An 8716-nucleotide genomic window follows, 5' to 3' on the forward strand; every position below is an offset into this window, starting at 1 on the left:
GCACTGAGACATCGCTTGGCTGGTGATGAGAAGGGCACTACCTGTGAGATGCTTCATGTATGCATGGACTCTGTGCCACCACATGCTGCCCTCAAAACAGCTGTGGGAGAGGGGGTAGAGACTGTCACATATCCCCTTCTGGAATGTGCCTATGCAAAGGAAGTCTGGAAGAAGATGCAGTGGTTTTGTCGAGGTTCATCCTGAGCAACTCCATGACACAGAACTTTGTGCTCTACGGTCTGTTCCCCAGGACACACACCAAGACAAACATTGACTGCACCTGAAGGACCATCAACTCAGAAAAAGAAGCTTTTTGGTCTGCCCAAAACTTGTTGGTCTTCCAGAGCAAGGATTCGACCTCAACCTAGTGTTGCAGACTGACACATTCCAAGGTACAGGACTACATGCTGAGGGATGCATTAAAGCTTGGGGAAGCTGCCACCAAGGCATAGTGGGGAAAGACCACCATCTAAGGTCTTTCTGACAAAGTTAAATGGGGATCCATTCAGACCTGCCCAGTGCCTCAAATGTACGTAAATATAGTCATGTATAAGTAAGAACTGCTTTGGCTTTATTTGTTCTCCATGTATAAAGATTGTCCAGAATTGAACTCCTCTCGTGACTATGTATGTATATATAGGCTTTTTAATAATAGAATGTTTTTGAAATAAAAAAGTATGTTAACAACTGAGCTACAGCTTATTTTCCTTCTGGACGTTTGCTGCATTATAGTGTTGGCAGCATACCACATCGACTGTAATAGGACTGCAATATAAATCGGATATTAATTCTGTGCCCTGACTTGATGAACTACACGATGTATACCATCTACAAATATCCTACACAGCTGAACCCAAGAATATTAATTTAATCAGCACTTCCATTACTTTCAGTTAAAAGCCTTGTAAAAAGGAAAATCAGTATGCTGTTTAATTAGGAGAAATATACTGTTGATTCTCTGCTGCATTGTGGGGCCACTTGAAAGAACTCTACAGAGGCCAGTATCCTGTCTCTAAGTCACCCTTTATTTCAAATGACAAAGGAGCAGCGCTCAGAAAGCTTGTGATTTCAAATAGGCATGTTGGACTATAAACTGTTGGTGTGTGACTTCTGATTTTGTCCACCACAGTCCAACACCGGCACCTCTACATCACCCTTTATTTGCACATGGAGAGTGCTTGACACTGATTCAGTTTCCTCAGAGCCAGATCTCAGACTGAACAGAACCTCCGACACTCCTGTTCATATCTGTCAGCCAGGGCTCCCTGTTTGGACCAGATGAACAGACCCAATCAGGGAACTCCTTCTATGTGGTCCACCTGGATGAACCCATTACAATCACTACCCTACTCTTGCAGGATATCTAAAATAAAATAGACTGGTATTGCCACCAATGCTATATAGATTTAGACATTTTATAGGGTGCTACAAGCAATCAACCTGCATATGATTTTTTTTTCCTCAAGGCACTGTGGCATGTTTTGAAACCAATATGAACATGAATCAAAATCTTGTCATCTGTGTTTTTGAAAGGAAATTACATCACATGCTTTTCTTTGTTTTTCAAAAAAAATCATGCGGTTATTTAATTGGCATATACTGTGTCATTTTTACTGCTGGTGTTGAAATTCTGGAACATAAATAATTGAAGGTAAGTCGTCAGATAAATTAAAGGTGTGTTGGAAATATCGGATGAGGGAAAGTGAGTTTATCTAGATGAAGCAATACAAATGTTTGAGAAGCAAAGATACAACAAGAAACAAATCCAAGGAAAATAACATTTCTTTTATTTTAGCAAACAGTTCAGGTGGTGTGTTGCAAGGAGGTAAATTATTAAGCCAAAGAAGTTGAATTCAGTACAAAATTAGAGTCCAAAACAGGGGCAGTCTGAATGGAATCTAGAAACACAGGGCACATTCACACATAATAGTATGAACCAAAAATTGTCGAGATCTCTTCATTAAAACTTGTACAAAGAGTAAATTTTGAACAGATTTGAAAGCTTAATGCTTAAACAATGAAGTAATTGTGAAACAAAACGATTGCACATTACAAATTTCACGTTGAAGTCTTCAGCTAAGTTAATGTTCTAACACCTCTAGATGATGTGCGAATCCTACATTGCTCCTTCAGGAGCCTCCCACAACTACTGTGAACTTCCTGCTGATTTTATTAGTTTTTGTGGGGCAGGCAGTAAGACAGTGCATATGTACTGCCACATTCACACTACACACACACACCTAATACCAACTTTAAATTTTCACTTGTGCTTGTGCTTGAGTGAAGGATTCCTGTTCCAACTGCTGTTGATAAAAGGGCAAACTTTTCTGTTATACATTTACATGCACATGTGCGTATAATCATGTACACTTCTGCCAGTATATACATTTGTTTACTCATTAAAATGGCAGATTTATGCAATTTATTCTATTTGGTGTTTTGCCAGTTGATTCTTTTGGATAAAATCTCTTTGTTAAGAAGTTCAATACAAGCAAGAGTTCCTCAGTGTCAGAATGTTGTTGGTTCCAGCTTCCAAAGATTTGAGCAAAGGATCCAGTTCGCACTCCAAAGTAGTTCTGATGATGTGCTGCACTGTTGGTCGTACAATTTTTCAAATGAGGTGTCAAACTACGGCCTTGCCTAGCCTTCCTGTTGATAAATCATGGCATGAATTAAAGAGTACTCTTCCCAACTGGTGTCCTGACCAATGTTTAATCTTCAAACAACATCATTTAAACCTTTTCACAACATTACATCCTGTTTGACTTGCCCCTCCCCACCTTTCTTTTTTCACAGAACTAAACCATCTTTTCCATCTCGTAAGTTCCGACAGAAAGCCATGTCACGTTGGAAATATTTACTCTGTTTCTCTCTCCACAGTTGTTGTCAAACCTTCTGAATTTCTCCAGCATTCTGTTTCTATTGAAGATTTCCAGCATTCATGGTACTCTGCTTTTGTCACTTTCTGTTTATTTCTGATACCACTCAACTCACCAATAGTTCAATAGTTTGTCTATCTCAGCCTTGAATGTATTCAATGATCCTTCCTCTATGGATCTCTGGAGAGGCAATTCCAAAAGATATACAACCCCCTCAGAATCAAAAGAAAAAACCCTCATCTTATTAAATGGATGAACCCTTTTTTTTCTGAATCAATGTCCTCCAGTTCTACATTCACCCATGAGTGAAAATATTCTCTCAACATCCACACTATTAAGCTCCTTCAGAACCTTACACATTTCGATGAGAACGCCTCTCATTCTTCAAATCTCCTTTTGGTCACTTGTCTCCCTCTGTGCAAATGACATGTAACAAGATCAAAATTTCTTTCAAACTCAATTGATCTCCTTTCTGAAGTCAATGTTGCTATGTTTACAATATTGTAAGCAAGACACTACCATGTCATTTTCATAAACTATACTTGTTCTGTTTGCTTATATTTGCTTCAGTCAAACAGAAAAGACATCAAAGCACAAGGGGGCAGACATCCCACATCAACTTGTTGTCAGCAATAATTACACATAATGTATGTTCTTTGACAAACAAGTAACAGATACATTTCTTAGACCCATGAAGGAAAAGAATAAATACCTGATGAAGAACAATGGCATTCATGACCACACCATTATAGGTTGGTAATTATAGTAATAGATTTCATTGAACAGAAAATTTTATAAGAATGTCATCCTACTGCTTAAAATGGCATGAATGATTAATATATTAGATCATCTTTTTGAAATACATCATTAAATATTTGTGTTGTCATGTCTGCAGTTTATTGTTCCTGATTTACTTTGATTCAAGGAGTCTATTAATTCTAATTTTCAGATTGTTTTGCAATGTTACATTCAATAAGTTGCAGATTTTTCAGACTATGTTTATTAAGCCAGCACCATGTAATAATACTGAGTTCTGCATTAAGGAAAGGACCACAAGTAGTGTATAACATACCTTAATGCTGAAACTCTGCAATTACATTAGAGCTGAGGTCTCAAAATTATTTTCAAAACACTTCAATCCAACAAGGTTTCCTGCATTGATTTTATATTTGTTGATAATGTTCAGTATGTTTGTTTCATTTCATTTGTTAAAAGCTTGGGAGAATAAATTATTTTAGGCAGAAGGAAAATACTCAAGACAAAGATACATTTGGAATTCTAAAAGTTGTCACTTACGGACAAGAAAAATGTGAATTTGGCAAAGAGGGAGAAATCAGGGGCTTCTGCCATATGAACATGTGCATCAGACCATGAATACCAACCTTGCTGGACATGTCAGAAGAGACTTACATTCAACAGCATCCACCTTTATATATGGACCAGTCGTTGAGTTACAGCATCTGATCCACTCTGCCTAGCAGTCAAATTCAACAATGGAAATAATTCAACCTACAGCTATAAAGGCCAACGCTGTACTAATCTTTTAAGCAACTGGACCTTTCTAAGCCATCACAGAAGCATATGCCGGATTAGCCATCCTGCTATCCATAGACACATCGAGCAAATAACGAGCACCAAGTTTGCAAGAGAACACATCTTTTTCACTTAACCTATGGAAAGGAGCAATCAACTGGATTGGTAACAAAACTGATACTGTCCAGCAGAACTCCCACGAGTACCAGGCATCCATGTAGCTATCTGAGATCCCTGCATCAACTCCAAATGCTTTATGAACTTAATATCCTTCGATATTCTGGGCTATATTTTAGGATTAATCATGTATCATGCATTATTTCATGATGCTTGTAGTATTGGAAAGGACAGAAAGACTAGACTAGAACAGCCCATGCCCAATGATTCCATTGAGAAACAGCAAGTGAACGGAAATACAATAAGGTGCATGCTTTTATCAGAATCAGTGTGGGACACCCTCTTTGGTTTCCACAAAAATTTGACTTCTTAGTTCAATAATGAAAGTAGAAGGATCCTGCTGTTTACTCATCATCAGTTTCATATCCAAACAAATGCAAAAATTGCTGAAAAATCTCAGCAGGTCTGGCAATATCCGTGGAGAGAAATCAGAGTTAATGTTTCAGGTCAAGTGACCCTTATTCAGAACTCACTATATCCTGTTCTGAAGAAGGATCACTGGACCCAAAACATTAACTCTGTATTCTCTCCTAATGAGATTTTCTAGCAATTTCTGTTTTTGTTTCGAATTTCCAGCATCCACACTTTTTTTTAAAACCTGTATCAAATCGCATTGCTATGACTGGACGCCAAGCAATATTCCCAATATGAGTTCCTGGATAAGGAGGGATGAACTGCCCCTCCCCCAGCCTTCTTTATTCACAACCCTTCAGTTGGTTACAACAAGATTAATTTAAAAATGATCCCTTCCCATTCACCTTTCTCCGAGACCAAAATGAACTTACATTTTAAAAAGAGTCAATTAAACAATTTAAGTGTTGAATTAACAAAGAGTTTACTAATTAGGAAATGTGAGAAAAATCAGTAACACGGCATATTAGAAATAAGCGGTGAGTCCAAAAATATAAAAATTTAAAATAAAGGATCAGTCTCTGAATCGCTTGTAATGAGTGGATAGTTGAACATTTTAGCATTTCCAGTGGGTGTTACAGTAGCTTTAACATTGTAGTTAGACAGTTACTTTTTGAGATTCTTGGTTTTATGGGTTTATTGAATTTCCTTTATCCTAAGTTTTTTTTTAAACTAACTGCACTCAGGATCTTCCTTTACCAGCAACATTCAGTAACTAGGAGATAATCCTTTCACTGTGATCTTTACAGCACGCTAATGCCCAAATCCAGGCAGATACATATGAAAACATTCAGTTCCACTAATCCAATCCAGTAGAGTTGAAACTGACTTTTTAAACCCTTGATTTTGTGTATTCTTCAAAGGGGAAAAGCACAAAATGTGTCTGGAGTTTGGGACACAACTTGAAGGGGTGGCTTGCTCTTAAGCAGGGTATTGTCAGCCCTTCATTATCCATGTTGTCAAGAGATCACAGTCCGGCCTGTTTGAAGTTTCTTTGATACTTGTAGATGTTACATTTCATTGGTCCCGAACAGAAGTTTTTTTTTTAACATCTGCAGTCATTGTCCTTCTGGCAGTCCTCTTTTCAAAGCACATTTCAGACATTAGGGCTACAAATATTCACAGTATTTTAGGGTTCTGACCCATGGTCATGACACCATTCTCATCTCACCGAGGAATTATGCTTAGTAACTCTAAATTCAATGCATTGTTTCAAAATCATTACGCTTATTTAAGAAACCCTCTGCAGACTTATACCAAACTTACTACTGCGGATTTCTCCATCCCTATAGCCCAGCACACAATCCATATGTTTCTGAATCTACACTGTTGTGCATCACTGTCTGTTCTCTGCTTTATCCTAGAGGGCTAAACTTTCAGCCAACATGGCACTTCAACTCAGTGAGTTTGGTAACTCTCTGCCTTTACACGTCTCTAAGCTAGCTCTTTGACCAAGCCTCCAACCCTTCTTCACAGCCCTGTTCTGTGTTCAATTCTACAAAGCATTTTAAGATATTTTGTTCTACTCACTGTGAAAATCTGTGGAAACATAACGTCACATTATCAACTTGACACGTGCCACTCAGCAGCTCCAACAATAGTCACGCTTCACTTTTAATCCATGAATGTTGTCACGTACACAGCTCCCCTGCTGGAGGAACAGAATACTTTGTTACCTCGAGGTACTCCTGGCTTTGATTCCACCCTTCACCTTTAATACATTTTCACACCATCTAAAACTCTGCTGCTCATATTAGATCCTGCACCATGTTCCGCTACTTCATTGTTCATCTGCATCTTCACAGTTACTGGCTCCCAATTCTCTAATGTTTCATATTGTGTTTAAATCTCTTGATATTTCTATCACCATGAACCCTATGTGTCATTTCCTTGAAAATTCTGCAATCCTCAGGCCTCTTCTGATTATACTTCTGAGGAACCTCAACTGATTAAGTTGTTGTTAAAGGCATGTAGCTGCCTGTTGTAGAGATAAAAAAAGAAAAACTCATTCATTCCCCAGTTCCTCCTCTTATTTGGGATGTTGTGTATTGTTCAATTCCTTTCAATACCTCAAGTGGCATCAATTGATATCATAATGTTCCGTAGGAAAACACAAATAGTTGACTAACTATATTTGTATGGAAGTAGTGCCCCTCCACATTCTGTATATTTGAGGCATACTGCCTTAGCTCAGTGAGGAATGAACAATGCTCTGAAATTTAGTGTAAGTTGAATATTTTAATTCACTCCTTATAAAGAGCTGAAACATGTACTGCTCTGTTTTTAAATGTGTTAATAAGTTCGGATCTTTGAGATTAACATGAAATGAGTGTTTTTTTTCTATTCGTTGTATGCTTGCTAAAAAAAAAGTCTGCAACACATTTAATAGATTTGGCAGCCCTTACAGGTCATTTTTCATTCAAAATCTCTTGCCTGCCATAACCAGAACTTGCAATCACTGTATTGAGCACACTGGAAACATTAATATTGCTATTTTATGGCTGCTCTGCTCTGAATGTAGGTAAAACTTTATTGCTGTTAGAGTACAGACACTGTGCACTCTGTGTGCTGATGTTCTTTATTACCGCTGTCTGACAAAGCACAAACTAGCACTTGGAAATTTTAAATTGGTGTGAAAAGGTTTAGGTTATTCTCTAAGTTTCCAGGAGCTCTGCAAATCATGTCACAACCAAAAACAATGGCCAAATGTTTGAGAGATATACCACGGGTATGTTGATAATTAATTTGTACAGCAGCTATAACGTCTGAAAGGAAAGTGCTCACCACTGAGCTGTAACATTTGCCATTATTTATTGGATTTGCGCACAATCTGACTTCCAAATAAACGTGTGTCATTTATATGTCTCTCTATGAGGAAGAAGGGTTACCATAAAAATTACATTACAGGTGCATGAGAACTGTCCTGCATTCTCTCGCACTGGAATGCATGCCATTAGCCAGCTTCAAATCTTGCCATCTGTCTCTATTTGCTGTCTATTTCATGTGTAATTAATAAGAACTTACGCAATTATTCTCATCTGGCGTACTCCAATGCAGGTGGAACACAAACTGGTTGCAATGATCAATTTACAGGTAAGCTCACTAATGGCAGTGACAATGTTATTACAGGTAATTTCAGGTCTCAAAACAATGTAGCTTCTTCACAATTAGTAGCATTTAATTTAATTTTGTTTTGCCCATCCACCTAATAAATTTACATGAATTGCCACAGCCCAAGGTATAGGAGCAACCGTGGTTGAAAAAAGTGTCACAACAATGACAAGCAAGACCAAGCCTGGATTTTAAGGAAGTGTAGATTGGACAAAATATTGGGAGGTCAGAAGTTCCACAGTTTGGAAAAAGATGAATTTGAGATGGTGGCAGCTCAAAATATTTTTATTTGAATACCATGAAGAACCCATAAGGAAAAGTGTTCAAAATGGTTAAGACCTGAGACTTTGTGTTACCGGTAAAATACTTGCTTCTGAGCCAAAGTTTATGGGGTCGAGTCCCACTCTGCAGACCTGAATACATAATTTAAACTGACACTTGCTTAATCTTTGCCTGTTCTGAGGTGGATATAAATAGTCCTGTGACACTATTTAAACAAGAAAAGATGACTTAACTTTGTGTACTAATTGCCTTTTATTTTTCAAATGATGCCAATGAGCCTGATTACTTTGTCATTAGAGATAGTAGGAACTGCAGATGCTGGA

General features: G+C 37.8%; 1 long non-coding RNA gene across 1 annotated transcript in view; it reads right to left on the reverse strand.

The window, feature by feature from the left end:
* Positions 1-1813: 1813 nt before the first annotated feature.
* The window catches only part of LOC125485879, a 51980-nt gene continuing 45077 nt past the window's right edge, over positions 1814-8716 (reverse strand). Inside the window, exons 2-3 of the long non-coding RNA XR_007264606.1 lie at positions 6531-6651; positions 1814-2649 (exon numbers count right to left, since the gene is read on the reverse strand). This is a non-coding gene — a long non-coding RNA (uncharacterized LOC125485879). The remainder of the gene's footprint in view (positions 2650-6530; positions 6652-8716) is intronic.

Source organism: Rhincodon typus, chromosome 23 (assembly GCF_021869965.1).
Source record: "Rhincodon typus isolate 14 chromosome 23, sRhiTyp1.1, whole genome shotgun sequence".
Classification (NCBI taxonomy): domain Eukaryota; kingdom Metazoa; phylum Chordata; class Chondrichthyes; order Orectolobiformes; family Rhincodontidae; genus Rhincodon; species Rhincodon typus.